This window comes from Bidens hawaiensis, unplaced genomic scaffold, assembly GCF_021521415.1.
Source record: "Bidens hawaiensis isolate Kalapana, Puna unplaced genomic scaffold, B.hawaiensis_p1.1 tig00018749_1, whole genome shotgun sequence".
In the NCBI taxonomy this organism is placed as follows: Eukaryota; Viridiplantae; Streptophyta; class Magnoliopsida; order Asterales; family Asteraceae; genus Bidens; species Bidens hawaiensis.
In genome coordinates this window covers 43,912-64,036 of record NW_027492842.1, presented here as the reverse complement: position 1 = coordinate 64,036, position 20,125 = coordinate 43,912, and the positions used below count along the sequence as shown (strand labels likewise).

Here is a 20,125-nt window from a genome sequence, read left to right as displayed (position 1 = left end):
CTTATAGCGTTCAACGTTTCCATTCGGATCCAGTTTTGTTTTGAAGACCCATTTACATCCTACGGGTTTGACACCGCTGGGTAATTCAACCAAATCCCAAACGTCATTTTGCTTCATGGATTCAAGCTCGTCAGTCATAGCTTTATTCCAATTAGAAGATTGATCACTGTTAATGGCTTCATGATAAGAGGTAGGATCATTAAGCTTTCCATCATCCATTTCTTCAGCTTCAGCCAGAAAGGTTACGTAATCACCAAAATTAGTAGGCTTTTTGGGCCTAGATGACCTTCTGGGTTGATTATCGGGTTCAGCATTGTGTTGATATTGATCGTTTAATGTGACTTCATTTTCTGGTATGATAAGTTCTGTAGAATTTGGTGCAGTGACATGCGGTGCAGCATTGAGTACAAGAGTGACTTCATTTTCTGGTATGATAAGTTCTGTAGAATTTGGTGCAGTGACATGCGGTGCAGCATTGAGTACAAGAGGAGTAATCGGAGTTAATGTGAGCGAGGAATCCCTCTCCCCCGCGTCTTGTGCTTCTTTCAAATCAGCATTAGGATTTTCACTGCTCCCACTGACCTTAAAATCCTCAAGGAATGCGGCACGCCTGGTTTCTACAATTCTAGTAATGTGAGAAGGACAATAGAAGCGATAACCCTTTGAGTGATCAGGATAGCCGATAAAGAAACAGCTGATCGTTTTCGGGTCAAGTTTCTTTAGAAAAGGATTATAAAGCTTTGCTTCAGCAAGACAGCCCCATACTTTCATATATCTTAGATTCGGTTTCCTCCCTGTCCAAAGTTCATAAGGAGTTTTAGGGACAGATTTGGAAGGAACCCTATTTAGTATATGAACAGCTGTCTTTAAGGCCTCAGTCCAGAGAAATTGAGGTAAATTAGAGTTGGCCAACATACTGCGAACCATGTTCATTAGGGTTCTATTTCTTCTCTCAGCAACACCGTTCTGCTGAGGAGTACCGGGCATGGTATATTGGTTCACAATCCCCTGGCTTTTACAAAATTCATAAAATGGGCCAGGAGCTTGTCCAATGTCAGTATGTCTACCATAATACTCACCTCCTCTATCTGATCGAACAACTTTAATTTGAAGACCTAATTGTTTTTCAACTTCAGTTTTATAGTCTTTAAAAGTTGTTAATGATTCAGATTTTTCCTTAATGAGATACAAGTACATGTAGCGTGAATAATCATCAATGAAAGTGATAAATGAATTATGTCCAGTTATTCCAGCGATAGTGTAAGGACCACTGATATCAGTGTGAATAATTTCTAATAAATTAGAACTCCTTGTAGCACCTTTCTTATTCGCTGATGTCATTTTACCTTTAAGGCATTTGACACAAGTTCCAAAATCAGTGAAATCGAGAGATGGTAAGACTTCATCCTTCACGAGTCGAGATAATCGTTCTCGTGAAATGTGGCCTAAACGTTCATGCCACAACTTAGATGAGGTTTCTAAGTCTCGTTTTCGTTTATTCTTTGTTAGTGATTCATTAAGATTATATGATAACAAAGACTTGGTAAAATCATCATCCAATTCTAATTTATAGAGACCATCCAGATAGCCAAAACCAACAACTTTAGATTCAAAGCTAATAGTAAGTTTGCCATGACCATGAGAAATTACATAACCGTCATTGTCTAACTTTATTCCTGATACAAGATTCCTGGTAATTTCAGGAATATATAAGGTATCATAAAGTTTAATACAAAACCCAGTTCTCATGCGTAATTCAAAAGTTCCCACAGCCTTGACTACTAGAGGCTTTCCATTAGGCATCTTTAGTGTTCTTCGGTTTCCCTCCAGCTTCTGGATTGTAAGGAATCCCTGTAAAGAATTGGATACATGAACAGTTGAACCGTTATCAACCCACCAAGTATTAGATGGAACTTCTAAATTAAAGGACTCAAGTATCATAAAGAGATCATTACCTTTCTTAGCCAGCCATTCCTTAAATTTTGGGCAGTCCTTCTGCTTATGATCTGTCAGACGACAGAACTTGCAGAAAAACTTCCCTGAAGGATTCTTAGAGCTGGAGGCAGTGCTTGTACTTGGATTGTTTTTCTGGAACTTAGAAGCAGCTTTCTTTTTGAAACTTCCTTTCCGCTTCTTGGAATTATCGGTAGTCATAAGGTAAGCCATCTCAGGTTTGTCCACTTTCTGACGTTCCTCTTCTTGGACACACATAACGATCAACTCACTCATTGACCATTTTTCTTTCTGTGTGTTGTAATTGACTTTAAAAGTCTCATAAGAAGCAGGAAGAGAAGTCATAATGAATTGGACTAAGAAACCCTCACTGATTGACATGTCCAAGTCTTTAAGCTTGTTCGACGTGTCTTGCATCATCATGATGTGCTCACGAATACCGCTCCTTCCATCATACTTTGTAGTCACCAACTTAAGCATAAGAGTGCAAGCATGTGCCTTAGACGTTCCCTTGAATTGTTCCTCCACAGAAGCCAGATAAGTCTTGGCGATAGTTGAATCAGGAATGGCTCCTCTGATGGTAGCAGTAATAGAGTTCTTGATCAGCATAAGTGACATCCTGTTACACTTCTCCCACCTTTCATGAGCAAGTTTTTGTTCAGCTGTGCTCTTATCAGTAAGAGCAGGAGGAGCTTCATGTCTGAGCGCGTGATCATAGTCCAGCATACCAAGTGTCAGCGTAAGGGAGTCTTTCCAAGCAGTAAAGTTAGCGCCAGTCAAGGTTTCAATCCCACAGTTGGGAGCTGATGGAAATAAGATGAGAAAATAAGATACTAATCTAAATAAGGCATCTAGTTGGAAACTTAAGGAAGAATTTAGAGTGATCTAAGGGCACTTAATCTAAAGCAGGCAAACAAGTAAGGACCATTATATAAGGAAGCTGTGATATAGTCTATTATAAAACACCAAAATAACAGACTTAAATTAAGTTCTACTTAAATAAAAACACATCACCGTTGGGCAGAAGTGAATATATTCAAGCAATTATGAAAATTAAAGTTTTGTGCAAAATTAATTGTAACACATCACCGTTGGGCAGAAGTGAGACAATTAAGATTTTAGGCACTAAGTAGGTTCGCAATGCACTAAGTATAACATATCACCGTTGGGCAGAAGTGAAAACTTTTGTGTATTTAAGGCAAAACTAAAATCACGCGAATGTCTGATAATGTTAGGACATACACTTTTAAGTGACATACTTAATTAGACTTAAATAACAATATTAGGTTACACATCACCGTTGGGCAGAAGTGAACTAGAAGTGTTATTTAAGTTAAGTAATTTAACGGGGGGTGCGGGGGGCAGCGCCCCCTGCTTGGGTTCGGGTGCTACCCCTAAAAAAAAAAACAAACAGGGCCCCTTAATCAGTTAGGTTATCATAAGGGTTTCTGATCATATCGCAACATCTAAGATATAAGAGAAGTTGCGATTACTTCGAAATAATGTTGCGAATTTGGTTAGGGGATTTTAGATGTTTCGGATAGTGAGGTCATAAGTAATGTTGCGATTGATGCTTTATAAGAGATGTTGCGAATGATGTTGTTGCGATGTAATCAGCATTGTTGCGATTTGAAGTACTCGCAACATAATTGTTGCGATTAAGAGTACTCGCAACATAAGGTAATACTCGCAACATCTCAAGGCTGATCGCAACATCCATAGGTAATACTCGCAACATCTTAAGCACTCGCAACATTAGTGACCTTTCACAACATGTGTCCCTTTCGTAACATTTTGTGATGCCAGGTTCTGATTCGCAACATAATTAGTGGATAATCGCAACATGTTACTCGCAAGATTTAAAGCACTCGCAACATAGTTGTTGCGATTAAGAGTACTCGCAACATCATGCGATTTCGCAACATCTTGTTTGTTGCGATTGGAGTCCATTTGTTGCGAATGGGTGCCTTGATTCGCAACATTAGCAGAATTCGAAAAATTAATTTTAATCAACCTGATAACCTATTTCCTAATTTTAAGGGATTTGGGAGATTCTGTTAAAATTTTATATTATCTCAAAATTTAATAAGATTTCAAAATAATATCTTTTATTTTATTTAAAAGATTTTGAAATTAAATTTAGAGATAACATTATTTCTTTAACAGATTTCAGTTTCCCAAGTTAATCCAAATTAGTGTTAGTTTTTCGAAAATTATGATGTTCATCAAGAACATCTTCGAAAATAAGAACAGTTTCAAAAAAATAATGAAACTGATAATTCGATTATTTTATCAGATTAATAACACTGGAATCGAAATCTTAACGTTTTGTAAAACAGATTTCGAAAATAATCAGGTTTTGATAATAAACAGGTTTTAATCAGACCTGACAATTCGTTGGAAGTAATACGAACATCAAATCCAATCAATTTTATGATGATGATCAAAACCGTAAACATAAGGGTTTTAAACAAAAATTCGTTTCCGATTTTAATTCCAGTTTTATGAACATCGAAGAAACTGATTAATCAACATCATGCTCTGATACCAGATGTTGATCAGTTTCTTCTATTTGATGATATAATGGAAACGAGTAAGGATGTAATACCTGATAATCCAGTGATGTTGGAGATCGACATCTTCTTAATCTGATTCGTTTCCCCTTTAGGGTGTATCGGTTAGGATGGAGTTATGTGTTCTTGATGAACACGATTTGAGAGAGAGAGTTGTGGGGTGACTCTGAGGTGTTATGATTAGCCAATTAACCAACCTTAGACTCTCTAATTATCTCTCTATATATATATACCCAAGGGGAAATCTTTTAATTAGTCTTAAGGGTAAAAGCGTCCATCAAGCTTTTACCTATTATCTAATAAGGCTTATGATATTATTTGATCAATTATAATAATATAAATAATCATAAGGGCCATAAATAAATATATAAATATATTTATTCTAACACTTTTTTAGCTATACTTTATGCAATGAGTATTGTCTAAAAAGCTAGGTTTGAAATTATAAATCTTGAGTACGGTTTAACATTTTGACATAAAGATAAAGATAGAAGGATAGAGAAATGAGATTGGACACCATTTGCTTTTGTTGTGTGATTGATTGACAAGAAAGTTTTTCTTTTCTCTTTAAATTATAATTATAAGTTAAAATAATTATTTTTAACAGCATTTGAAATTACCCATAATACCCGGGTGAACCATCCCGAGACAAGATATCAACCGTCTGCACCGACGTTGACGCTCCATGCCCGAGTCACCCAAAAACACCATCAAGGTGTAAACCTACTATCGTGTGAAAATCCCTCTTAAGTCAGATATCACAAACCAGAGAGCTTAGACCATAAGATCTCAAGGTTTATCATTCCCATGCCACTAGACTAGAAGGCCAATTGCAAGTAAAAGCAATCATAATAATAACGATATACTTGGGGCGCATGCTATAGTACCCGAAGGAATTCACACGTCATCAAAAATTTCTCTCAAGTTTGCTTCTGTACCCGATTGATGAATAAGCAGAAGCCAATCCTTGATACCCTATTTCACAATTGCGCGCTACAAATTAATTTACCAAACCGAAGGTCGAGGTAGTGTTGCTGAGGACTCGTTGAAGCAAAATGCCCTACCCAAGCTGCGGCCCAAGTACCCTAATAATAATAATTAAAGCAAAAATGTGTTTATGCATTTTCAAGAAAAGAGACGGTTATTTAATTGGACCTTGGAAGAAAGTTATAATTGATATATGGTTGCCTTCACATATTATGTCTTTTTGTTCATGATATGAAATGCTGGCCCAAAGGCCAGTGATTCACATTTTTGGCCATTTGCATACATACACCCATTTAAGTACTTTTACTTTTAATAAATTCAAAAGTTCCAAGAAACTATAGCCGATAAAGAAGTATATGTAAGTTGTCTACTTGCCTTCACATGTTCTTATAACATGTTTACAATCCGACCCGTTTATAATTCGTTTACCGTTTATAATTAGTTTAAAATTTAATTCCATCTCAATTAAAAACCAGCAATTTTAATAATGTGTAATATGTAAACACTACATCCTTAAGAAAAAAGCTACTCGGTGTAGAAAGTTGCTAATTGCAGGAATATTCAAAAGTGATATGAAGAACTTCTAAAATCCGGAGCGGTAGAAAATGTAAATTTGCATGCATAAATGTAGTTTGCGTTTAAGAGGACGTACACAAGCTTTTATTTTTATATAGATTTATCATATCATGGCACGTTTAATGAGTCCGCACCCATCCAAATGGGTCCTTGCATTAGGGTTGCCAAAAAGTTCGCCCTTTCAAAGACTTAGGCCATACTAGAAAACAACTCATGTAAGAGCATCTCCTTTCCCTCTCTCACCAATACTTTCTCTTAAGCAAGCTCTATGCTTGTATGCATGCGCATACTCACTTTTGCGTGTTCGTTCTTTTATAAGTTACCAGACTTTGACAGTCAGAGTGTCGAGTGCAACCATATAACAGCTTTTGTTTGATTAATGATTTGATCTTTTCTGGCATGTACGTTAATACTCACTTGTTACACCTTTGTACAACATTGGTTGGTCAAGACTCTTCAGTCTAGTTTATTTGAAGAAATTTGACTATCGGTTTCAATTCTCGCTAGAAAGTAGAAAGGAACTCCCCTAAGAGCATCTCTTCCCACCTCTCTCCGTGCTATCTTCTCTTAAGCGCGCTTTACCTTTATATATACATGTTTACTCCTTTGTAACTTTGATAATGAAACCAAAGCTGAGCTTTTATTGTTTGATTATGGGGTTTGGTCCTTGTAATATATGTTAAAACTTGCTTGTTTTTATTACTTGGCCTTTGTTTTCACTCTTTGACTAAGGTTTTGGCCTCTCAAACTAATGTTGTTAGTGTAATGGTTAACCTATATGTTCAAACATTATAATAAAATTATTCAAACATTATAAAAAATTATAATAATTTTTTGTATTCATTTTGAAATATCATAACAAACTTTAATGAGGTAATGAGCTAGTTTATCAATCTTTTTTATTTATATTTATATTATTACATTAACTCCTTAACTTTATTCATAATGTTCTTGAGAAATCAAAGTTTACCATCCAACACCACCACTAGAGATATTGAAAACAAAATTGCATTTTGGTACAGTTTTTGTATATTTATATCAATATATAAATATTTTTAGTAAAAAAACAAATTTGTAATCTTTCTGCTTGAAGTGTTCCATTATTTTCAAGAAAATTAGATAAATCCCACCTTTTATAAAGGCCAAAACATGAGTTTTTGACCATCTTTTTACTCCAACTTGTTTCATCAATCTTGAAAAAGGAAGAAAGAAACCTTTGATAAATTCGTGTCCATGGAGTACAAATTGTACTCCATGGACACGAATTTATCAAAGGTTTCTTTCTTCCTTTTTCAAGATTGATGAAACAAGTTGGAGTAAAAAGATGGTCAAAAAAAACCGGTTACGGAACCGGTTTGGCCGGTTTAACCGAAAACCGGTTTTTTAAAAACCGGTTTTTTTAAAAACCGGTTTGACCGGTTTACGTAACCGGTTTACGTATCGGTTATAAGTTTTGGACCCAAAACCGGTTTTATAACCGGTTATAAAAAAAACCGGTTTTTTTTAATAACCGGTTATTAAAAAACCGGTTAACCGGTTTTTAAAATAACCGGTTATTACCGTTATAAAAAAAACCGGTTAACCGGTTTTTTAATAACCGGTTAACCGGTTTAACCGGTTTTCGAACGTTACCAAACGGCCTTATAGCCGTTTTTTTGTGTTTTTGACCGTTTTTTAGCCGTTTTTTTTTGGTTTTTTTACCATTTTACCCCCACAAACATCTATATATAGTTTAGGTTGGGTATTGGTTAGATCACACTTGATTATACAACTCCAAAAGCTCTAAACGTTTATTTCATACGCGATTATACAACTCCAAACGCTCTTCTTTCGTAGTCGTTTATTTCATACTCGAGTATACCACTCTTAATTCGTAGTCGATTATCATGGCCTCCCAAAGTGCTGCTTCATCGGTCAACATGGGTGCCTCGAACACGGGAGAAACCGTCGTTCGGGTCATCCCCACGAAACGAAACCAAGATATTTGGCAACATTTCGACCTATGCGAAATGTCTAACGGAACCCAAAAAGCTAGATGCAAACATTGTTTGAAGTTTTATAACAAAGAAGCAAACTCCAGTTTAAGAGCTCATGTAGAAAAGCCCTCTTGCAAGGTCTTAAAGGACGAATCCGGAAGTAGTTCGCAGCCGGAGATGACGAATCAAGGAACGGTGTTTACGTACGACCTTGAAGCGGTACGTCAACAGTTTGGCAACTTTGTGATTCAACAATCACTTCCTTTCAACCACTTCGACAACCCTCAATTCACGCAGATGATGCAAACGTATGTTCAACCACGCTACCAACACGTAAGTCGTTCGACCCTTAGAAGAGATATGCTTAAAGCATGGAAAAACGCTAAATCCGAACTAATTTCATACTTTTCAAACTTACAAACTGGTGTGAACTTAACCACGGATGTGTGGTCGGTACCTAATGGTTCGCCCGACTCATACATTTGTGTGACGGCTCATTGGGTTGACCCCCGGTCGTGGCAAATGATGAAACGAACCGTTGCGTTTCAATTGTTTGATTACCCGCACACGGGTAGAAATATTTTTAAACTCTTGGATAAAGTCATTCGACAATACAAGATTGAAGATAAAATCTTTTCAATATCGTTTGATAACGCGTCCAACAATACGGCCGCGGTTGGCCATTTAAAATTAAAGTATAAACCTATCTGTGATGGAGCGTTTTTTCATAGCCGATGCATTGCACATATTATCAACTTGGCCGTGCAAGATGGGTTAAACGTGATCGAAACGCAAAGAAACAATTTTAAAAGAATGTTACGAGATGTTTTTAGCAACAATTCAACATTTTCAAGATACAAAAAATTTTGTGAAGAAGCTAACTGTCAATGGTTGGGGCCTAATTGGGATTGTCCAACAAGATGGAACTCGACTTGTGAAATGTTTGAGAAAGCCATCCAACAAAAACAATCGTTAATTGCGTTTCATCAAATTTTGTCAAATAGGGGTAAATGTGCACCGTACGATCCTAGAAACTGGTTATTGATTGAGATCGTTACGGAGGTTCTTCAAATTTTTAAATCTTGCACAAGTAGTTTATCCGGGGTTTACTATCCAACAAGCCCCATTGCTTTACCAAAAATTGCTGTCATGTGCACAAAGTTGAGTGACCTTCATTGTAGGGGTGCACCTTATTTTGATATGGGTGTAAAAATGAAAGAAAAATTTAAAAAATATTTTCAAGAACTACCCGCTGTTTTGACCTGTGCTGCTGCGTTAAACCCTTGCATCAATGTTGGTGGTGTTGAAGCTTTAATAGAAAAAATTTGTGATGAGCTAGGGTTAAACGACGATCAAAACCCCTATTATAGCCAAACTTTAAAGAATGATTTCAACACCACCTTGGCAAACATGTATGATGTTTACCTTACAAGATACGGGTCGTCTTCCCAAATTCATGACTCGTTAAGAGCTGTTGCCCAATCCCAATCCCAAACCGACCTTGAAATGGGGATGTACTACATGATTTGGGAAGACGCCGGTAAACGTCAAAGGGTAAACACCCCAAGCAGTGAACTTGGAAGGTATGGTGGTACCAACTTTGTGAAACACATGACTCCGGATGAATTTAGAAGTCTTGATTTGCTGGCTTGGTGGAGAGGTAAGGAGGATGAGTTTCCGATCCTCGCCGCCATGGCCAAAGATTTACTAACGGTCCAAGCTTCCACGGTAGCTTCGGAGTCTGCTTTTTCTGTTTCTGGCAGGGTTATATCGATTAGGAGGACTCGACTCACTCCACCAGCTGTAGAGATGTCGATTTGCTACAAGGATTACTTGGACTCTTTAGACAGGGCACAACATCAACGCTCACTCGAGGGGGAAATGGACTATGAGGCGGCCTTGTATGAAGACGAGGTCAATCAAGGACACACTCAACCAATGACCGATGAAGAAGCCGCGTACGACGATTACCTAAGGAATAGCTCGGGATCGGGTAGCGAAGAAAATGAGTAACAAACATCAACTTGTTAATGTAATCGTGTCTAAGCATTCTTTAATGTTTGTATTTTTGAGTTACGAATATGCGATAACGATTTAATGTTTGTATTTTTAATGTAAAAGCTATAAATGAAAGTTATGTGTTTTTAATCTTCCAAGCAAAGAATGCTAACAACGAAACCCTAAACCCTAAAGCAAAAAAAAAAAAAAAAAAAAAAAAAAAAAAAAAAAAAAAAACCGGTTAACCGGTTAGACCGGTTTTTAAAAACCGGTTATAAAAAAAACCGGTTTAATAACCGGTTCTAACCGGTTTCTAAACCGGTCCAAACCGGTTTGGCCGGTTTGAGTTTTCAGCAATAATAACCGGTTAATAACCGGTCCGGTTATTAACCGAACCGGTTTTTTTCTGGATAAAAAAAACCGGTCCGGTTAAAAACCGAACCGGTTTTTTCAAAAAAACCGATTTGTGCACCTCTAAGTACAATCACAAATCATGACAAAATAAAAAAATAAAAAAAAGATTTATTTTCAAGAAAAAAATGTATTTATTTAAATTTTCTTTTAATATTTTCTTGATATAAGCATAAAAGTTTAAAAAACAACATTTCAAGACTTCAATCATGATACAACCAACTTCACATTGCCAGAGTTACATTAAAGATATGAGAGTAAGATAAAACTTTTGGACAAAAAAGCATAATCCGAATACAAATGTAATAATATAAGTTTACTAGAGAAATCTTTTGAAAAAGAGGCAGAGCCCCTGGGCTTAGGTCAAGAAGCTAAGTCAACTTGAAAAAATTTTATTTTTATTGTTACTTCAATAAAATTTAGTAGAATTTAATTTCAATAATTTTTGACAATAAAATATAGTTTGTCAAATGGGTACAATTCCAATAGAAACCCTAATTTAGATATAAACCTAGCCCTATAATACAAATTCTGTATCAATTGGTCATTAACGCTCTCTAGCTATGGTTCTGAAAATTCGCACAAATCATACTAAGTGCTTGTCTTATTATGAGTTGCATCCGACTGATAATTCGGAAAACCACCAAACTATTTTAATTTGTAAGTGAATCATGATTCTCCGATTATCCAAGCGTTTTATCACGAATCCCCAACAGTTTATTTTGTTAGATAATACGGTGAGAAAAAACTGTAAAATGAGAGTTAAATAGGGTGAGACCCGGTATAAATAAAATTAGCATACTAAACATACAAATAACTATGTGCTGGTTGAGTTAGTTAGACGACAGCGTCACTGCCACATAGGTAATGAGTTTAACTAGCTCTCCTATTAACTAAACTAGGGCGTTGTGGATTAACTAGCTAGTTAACGATGGTGGGGGGAAATAGAGAAACAAAAGCAAAGGTTTGATTGTTAGTAGGTGGCCCCACTTTCACTATATAACGCTCATTATTGTGTTAACAGACTATCGAAAACATTGGTCTTGTAACACTGTGGTGCGGTGTAGTCAGTGTTGAGGGGTGGCCACATCATCATAACTGTTGGAATTATGGACCGGTTCGGGTTAATCAATACGGCCAACCGGTTCTGACCTGTGAGAGTTACACCGTGAGGTAACGAGCCATTGACCCGCTTAAGATTAGTTAACCGGGTTAGATACTTTAACGAGATAAAATCACATGGAGTGGAATTTGGAGTAAAAGTTGGACTTGCTGGCCCATTAGGTTTATAATTAATGAGATTAGTTAAACCTAATAGTAGGTTATATAAGCATATGATGTTTTATTAACCCTAAGCCAATTAACAAGTCCTTAATCTCTTTCCTTCCTCCACACAAGCCGCCGCCGGTCATCTGACCACCGTCGTTGTCTAGCCGTGACCGGACACCGCCGCTCCTCATCGCCGATCACCGCCACCGCCCGCCGTCTGCCGCTGCCGCCACCGCTACTACTGTCCGCACACCACCACCGCTGTCGGGTCGCCGTCGTGCACCGCACCGTTGGTTGTTGGATCTCGTTGTGTCACCTAGCTCAGTTCGTTAGCCTTTGGTGTCTCAACCAGTTAATTATTAACCGAGGTAAATTTAAATATTGTTAATTTATATTTAATGTTTTGACTCGTACTCGTATTGTTTGTAACCGGATCCTGTCGGGTTTTGTTTTCGGTGCTGATTAACATATATTTTCCGCTGCGTATATTAATTAATGTAATTAATTATTATTATTTGTCACGTTTATTGAACCGGATTTAATAAACGAAATTTTAACTGATCACCACTGAAACCCAACAATAACACCCACTGTTATGCTTCCACAAGGAATAGCCTTATTAACTAGGATTAACGAATTTTAAGAGGATTTAGAAAACTTTGCTTACTAAGGAAGGGAGGAAAGTTGTGTTTGTATGCCCCTAGAGTACACCAATCCTTTCGTCCTGGGCCATCGCACGGAAAACTATAACCAAAATCCTTTTTATCAGGCATTAACTTGGAACCACGTGCATCTAACGCACCTTTTACTAAGATCAACGTAGTTGTATGTAAACCCAGAGCAATAGCATGATAAACCAAAAAGTCTCCAGGACCTATTGTTAAGAATAGTGAATTACTATTCTCATTAACAGCATTTAACCAACCTGGCAACCATATGCTTCGACCCGAATTGAATGCCGGGCCGTTCGTTGAAGATAAAAGTATATCGAACCCATATGAAGTTTTACCGTGAGCAGATTGTATCCATTGAGAAAATATAGGTTCGATTAAGATTTGCTTTTCCGGAGTACCAAAGGCAAGCATGACATCATTATGAACGTAAAGTCCCAAGGTATGGAAACCCAAAAAGAGGAACGTCACATAATTTTTATTCTCTAGCAGAGTATCTTCAGAGGCGGCCCAACTTTTTCGAAGACCTCAAGCTAACTAAATATTTGAGGCCTTTTTATAAACTTTTAAAGGTCTAAAGCAGTGATTTGTAATATTCTTACACAGATTAATTATTTATAATGTACTAATGTTCTAAACTTTTAATACTATAGCAAATAATATGTTTGATAAATGTATATATCAAGAAAATATTTATGTTCCTTTTTCTCATATGATTATTATTATATTACGTACCCATTCGCATTTTTCATTTTCTAATGTCACTTTCAACTTTTCCAACACGAGAACTCACATTATTTATTCATAGACACATAGGTTTTTTTGTCTTTGATATTTCGATCAGAATTATATAAGTTACAACCGATTATATTTCAATTGATATGTTTCACCGTGGACCATGAATTCACACTTATTCACGGTTCAAAAATGGTAAAAGTAGTAAGATATTAGACAAAATTTAATACAGAGTAAACTACAGTTTTCGTCTCTGTGGTTTGTCCAAATTTACGGTTTTAGTTCAATAGTTTTAAATTTGTGATATTCGTCCATGTGGTTTCATTTCACTTGTAATTAAACCTGAACTCATTAACCCCGTTAAGTCTGGTTGTTAAACTCATTAGCGTGCCCCTCACGTGAGGGGCAGGTTTGTCCTTTTTCTCCCAAAATAAACCCAGCCCTAATTCGCAAGCCTTCTCACGTGAGGGGATGGGATGTATTTGGGGGAGAAAAAGGCAAAATTGTCCCTCACGTGAAGGGAATGTTGATGGGTTTAACGACCAGACTTAACGGGATTAGTGTATTCGGGTTTAATTGCAAGTGAAATGAAACCACAGAGACGAAAATCACAAATTTGAAACTATTAGACTAAAACCGCATATTTGAACAAAACACATGAACGAAAACCGCAGTTCACTCTTTAATATAGGTTACTGTACACTGATTGACTAGACATGTAACATGGTGTTATATACAAACATGGCCTATGCTAGTATATTGTATGTTACATGGTGTTATATACAAACTCGAGCAATGGTACGCTAGTGGATTACATACAATGTGATATTCGCTAAGACTGATGGAATAAAGAGGGATAACGAGTCAGAGTGTACGACCATAATGTCACATAAATCCTAGATATAGACTATATATATTTATTACCGGCAAGTGCTATATCATATGAAAAATAATGAGTTTCATATTTTTTACCCTTTTAACATCTCACAGCTGTGTAGATATCAAACACACATCACTGTGTACCAGTTCATGGACCACACTATCACTCTATCATACTGCATGAATGTGACCAATTCAATAGGGGGGTGGGAGGTGAGGGCAATGTGCAATGCGCACCCATTCGGCGCATTTTAGACATATAGAAGTCAACTTCAGTTGTAGCATGTAAGTGAGTGGTTGGGTAGATCGCTTCATTTTAGACATATAATACTTACCTTAAGGCTTATTGCATATGTTAATACTAAACATAGGCTAAGGTTAATACTAAATATCATGTGTAGATGACTGCGTAATTATGCAACATATACAAAACTATGTATCACATATATGAGATCCTGATGAACTCATGTAGGTTTGCGTTTAATGTAAGATTTATAATGTAAAACTCCATACTTAAGATACAATCAAACAATAAAAAGTAACCTTATAGAATTTGCAAACATCCTAATTTGTTAATGAGTTCAAGCAAACAAAAATAAAGCCTGCTAGGCTATAGCTACTACCTAGCAAAGCAGAAAGTATGAATACAATACAAAAAATAGAAGTTAGATTTGGGACCATTGGCAGAATATAGAGGTGCACAAATCGGGTTTTCTAATACCTGATATTGAGTATGGAACCGGTTTTGGGTATGATCGGGTGTTGAGAGAAACCATGTATTTTAGGTAATTGTTGAATAGTTGGAGGGTTGTGCATGTAAACTTGTAATAGTTCTATGTGATTCTTTCTTCTATCTTTAGCTATAATCTCTTGATTTCCATTTTTGTATCTAACAAGTTAGGGTGTTTGGGTATAGGGTATGACCGGTTCCAGGTATTAAACTGGTACAAATCTGGAACGGTTCCATTTATTGAGATCAAAATGCATACAAATCTGGTTCGGTTTCGGGCATAAAATACCCTTGTATGAAAACCGGTTCCGAGTACGGGCACTTTTGCACCTCTAGGCGAAAGTCAGAAAGCCAGGCCAATATAAAGTCAAAATGTGCGACATTTAGGGGGTGTTTGGGATTGCTTATTTTTACTAACTTATAACTTATTAACTTTTTGAAAAGTAATAAGGTGTTTGGAAATGCTTTTGATGCGAGAAAGAAAAGTTAATAAGTTATACTTTTATAACTTATTAACTTAATAAAAAGTTTTAAGGAGGTAAAACAAGCAATCCCAAACACCTCATTAACATTTAGATTCCTTAGGTTCATAGCTAATGGCTAATGTCTAATGGGGTGTTTTTTGGATTGTATATTTGTTCAAGTGGAAAGACCAAAAAGCACATATTTTATTTGTTATTTAAAAGTTTTACTTTTGGGTTGTGTTATGGGCTAAAGCTTATATATTCGTAATATAATATTTGGGTCATTGGGTGGTTGATATAAAAAAACTGCTCGATCTATAGCCTATAAAAAAATTTAAATTTTTTATTTTTTAAAAGTTAATTTAATTCAAATATTAAAATTCATTAAAATTTTAATATAAAAATTACTTGGTTTCTTAACTGCTTAATTCTTTTATTTAACAACTTTTGGAACTACTTCCAATGCCCGAGCAAGCCTTTATAAGATATGATGTCAACTGTTCATACTAATTTTAATGGTGCAGACTTGACTCACGCAAGAATGCTAGCAAGAAAGAAACTCAAAGCTAGGAGAAAACATCCTTAAGTCAGGTTTTGATCATGAGACCATAAAGATCACAAGCCTTAACCATTACCCCTATGATATTAGATTGCCATTGGACCATATGGCCGATTGCTGAACTACTTAATTCTAACTTGTTTTTTTCTTTTTAATTTCTTTATATGAATTTTTTAACAAGTAATTTTATATAAATAACAATAGTCAAGTTTTTTTAAGTAAATGACTAAGTCACTTTTTAGAGCTCTAAAGCAACTCCATAATTATTTAATTTTGATTATTTATTTTGGAATTTGTGTGACAGTTACATTTAGAAGTTGGATGTAGTCAATGTTACAAGTCATAACGCGTTTTTGTCACATTCACATAAGTGACCTTTTCTTTGTTCTCCTTCATAATAATAATAATTATTATTACTAGCTTTCTAACTGATATTATGTGAGACTTAATAATATATTTTAAAAATAAAATAATATTATATTCAAATTGTTAACTTTGTTATTAAGTTAACAAGTAGAGTATAAAGAATGTTAACTATATAGTGAGTTATATCAGTAGTCCATGCAATATGTCAAAGCTTCCGCTTTTATTCTCAAATACGAGAAGTTACGAGTATAATCTTTGCTATTCACTCATTTACACAATTCTCGTCCTTGACATGGATGAACTTTTAAAAAAAATTAATCGGGTGTAAAAATACATTTTTACCCTTAAAGTTAATAAAAAACAAAAACAAAAACAAAAACAAATTTTCCCACCCATCCACGTCCCACTCCGCCATGACACATCGTCTTTAACAACACAAGGACTTCAACGAGCCATGGCTTTTTTATGGAGTTGGAGACTCATGAATGGTCTTTCTTCGTATATAGTTTGCATTTTCTAGTTCAAATTTCTTTAAAAATTGGTTAGCATATTCTCAATCATGTATTCTAACCATGGTTGGGAATTCAAATTTTTGTATGATAAAAATTGTAGAACAGATTTTTTCGCACAAGTTTAACATAACCTTTTAGGTTCATCTATGCCAAAGACGATCGGTGTGCTAGTAAAGCGAATAGTAAAGACTATAGTCGAAATTTATCATACATGAAAACAATAACTAAGATTTTAATATAACAATTAACACAATTAAAATATAAGTTATTTAGTAAGTATATTCATATTTTTTAAAAAGCATTAATAAACTCTTTATTTTGTTCTCTCTAATTATACTTTATATTATACAATATATTAAAATGCAACTTAATAACTTTTGATTTTTAGACTTGGTCACTATACTTTTCTTTCCTGAACTTCTGCTATCACGTTTTTGTCATTTGGACCGTTTTTAACAAACTTTCACATCTTTGACTTTTGTCACAAGACCTCTAGCTTTCAACTTTAGACACCAAAAAATTAGACTTTTACAAATCGGTCACAAGAAACTTTTACAAACCGTTTTTAACAAACGATGGTCACAAAAATAATTTTTTGGTCGGTACCATAATGAATAGAACCAATACCATCCAAGTCCCCACCGCATCTCTGCTCTAACGCTCTGGTTTGAAGCAGCTACAACCTACAAATAGAGGGGTTGGTCCTTTCGATTTGCTCATAAGGTAACCAATGTAGGTGTTTGGTTCTTTCGCATATTAAGTTCGAGCCGTCACAAGTCACAACGCCCTCTTCAACTTGTTTATGTTAATAAGCTCAAATACTTAATACAATGTTGCTTTGGATCTCACCACAATGCCATTATCATAATACAACACATCTATTGTTTTTTATTATTTATTTATTTTTTATTTTTCGAACGGCAACACAACGCGTCTATAGATGTACGCATCCTCCGAAATCTGAGTATCTGACACGTAATAAAATCGAAACTATTAATTATTTACTCCAACTAATATTTTAACCTTTTTATTGTAACAACCTGTACACTTTATTATATTAATAATTATATTAAACACCACTTATTTAAATAAAAAACGCGGCTTTTCACATAAAATAATATATTCTCTTTATTAACATTTAAAGTCAATTTTTCAGTTTATTAAGTTTAGACGCGCTTTGTGGCATCACACCAAAACTTATTATTTATTATTCTCAATTTGAAGATTAAATAAAAGAATATGACACCAAATAACGCGTAAACTATAATGTCACTCATTTATCATATCATCAAGTGTTCCAAAAACACAATAACTCATAAGTCATAAGGCTGTTTCTCCTCTCTTTCATTGAAGCTTCTTGTTTAGGGGATCCAAATGGCTATTTTAACCATTGGTTTTCTTGTTACTTTGTTCATTATTGGTTTTGTTTTAACTCTTTCTAGAGTACCCACAAGAAAGATTGCGGCTTTGTGTCGTATTCGATCTTTGAAGGATGACGATTTATCGAATAAGCGAATCGTCGAAGAACCGAAGAGGAAGGAGGGTGTCGAGTCGGGTTCAAGGGAGAGAAAGGAGGAATTAAAGAGTGTTTTTGCTACTTTTGATAAAAATAGAGATGGGTTTATTACAAAACAAGAGTTGAGTGACTCTTTGAAGAATATTGGGATCTCAACAAGTGAAAGAGATGTGGTGGAAATGGTGCAAAGGGTTGATGTTAACGGTGATGGGTTGATCAATTTCGATGAGTTTTGTGAGCTTTTCGAGACGATGATGAGGCGAGAAGATGAGGATGGGAAGAAGGTTGATGGTGGTGATCATGGGAATATTGATGAAGATGGTGATTTGAAAGTTGCTTTTGATGTGTTTGATGGGGATAAAAATGGGCTCATAAGTGTTGAGGAATTGGGATTGGTTTTGGATTCATTGGGGTTCAAAGAAGGTAGAAAGTTGGAGGATTGTAAGATGATGATAAGCAAAGTTGATATTGATGGTGATGGTATGATCAATTTTCATGAGTTCAAGAATATGATGAGGAATGGTGTTAGTCTTATTTCGGTCAAATGATTCGTGTTTCGCTAGCATAAGAAGAACAAGTGTTTTTTTTTTCACATCAAGGACACCACTTGTTGGTCTTGTGGTTTTTTTCGTATTAAGGTCACCACGCGTTAAATCAGTCTAACGCAAAATGTTAATGTACAGAAATTAGTGTTTTGATTTCATTTTTTCCGTTTGTGTCTTTAGTCATTAAAACATTATGGTTCTAGTTATGTTACAACTAGAATGTAGTTTATTTTATGGTATGTAGTTCAATGTTTTAAGGTTTTCATGTTTATGGATTGTTAATTGTATTACTAATCAAAAGTTTGAGATTCAACAACCTCAAAAAGAACATGTGTGGATTTGTTCTATAACAAGTGTGGGCCTTGTTTGCTTCTTATAGACAAGGCCGGCATGCTTGAATTAAGATTGATAATATAACACCAAAAGGATCACAAATTATATGTAATAGAATGAAAAACAATCCACATTCAAACAAAAACACATAGGCTTTTGTTACATGTATGAAACAAAAGTTTGTGTATAAATGTTTCTTGTTAGAATCGATCGAGCTGATTCCTAACTGAAAAATACGGTTTAAAAAGACAACATGCTATCCAAGTGCTTTAGACTACATGTTGTGGGCTAACGTCATGGCTAGCTCACCCACAAAGGGCGTTGTACACAAAAACATGCGAGGGTTAAAGGAGACTGCCACCCCTTAAGGAGAGTTAAGGGTGGGGCCATGGAACCCCAACCAATCACTATTTTTTTATTTAAAAATAAATAAAATAGGGGTGAGACCATGGAGATACATTTGGGTCCTTTGTCTTCGAAATCATTACGTTTCTGAAAAGAGTTAAGCGGATCGTGCACTGTAACTTATCGACACCAAAGAACTATAATTTTACTTTCAGTAGGATCGAGTTTGTCATTCAAAAGAAGGTGATGACACAGCTTTTTGTCCACTTATCTCTCTTTTCTATTGTAATTGAATCCTTTTTTTGGTTAAAGGGGATAAAACCCCGGCAAAATATCATAAAAAAACAAAACAGTACAAGAAAGAGCTCAGGATCCAGGGACATACCCCAAAGGAAGGCCTAACCCCCAAACGCGTATGTGGTTTAGAAAAAACATTATTTGTGAGTTAATTAAAATCCATATAAAGATATAAACTTTATATCAAATTATAATATGTCAATAATTATATAAACATATGTTGATTCCAAAAAGTTTGGATCTGTGTGAACATCAATAATGAACAAATGAGCAGATGAGCAGAATGGTTCAACTGCCTAGAGTCAATGGTTGTTTGATGACAGAAGTGTAACAACTAACAAGACTATATATTATAACAGTTCAACTACTTGGAACCCACTTTAGGAAGCCTAATGTTCAAATGTAACGTTGACGACAAAGGAAAACATTT

At 35.4% G+C, this 20,125-nt stretch overlaps 1 pseudogene; it reads left to right on the top strand.

The window, feature by feature from the left end:
* The first annotated feature begins 18,018 nt into the window (after positions 1-18,018).
* On the top strand, positions 18,019-18,785 carry LOC143556874 (calmodulin-like protein 3 pseudogene; annotated as a pseudogene).
* Positions 18,786-20,125: the final 1,340 nt, after the last annotated feature.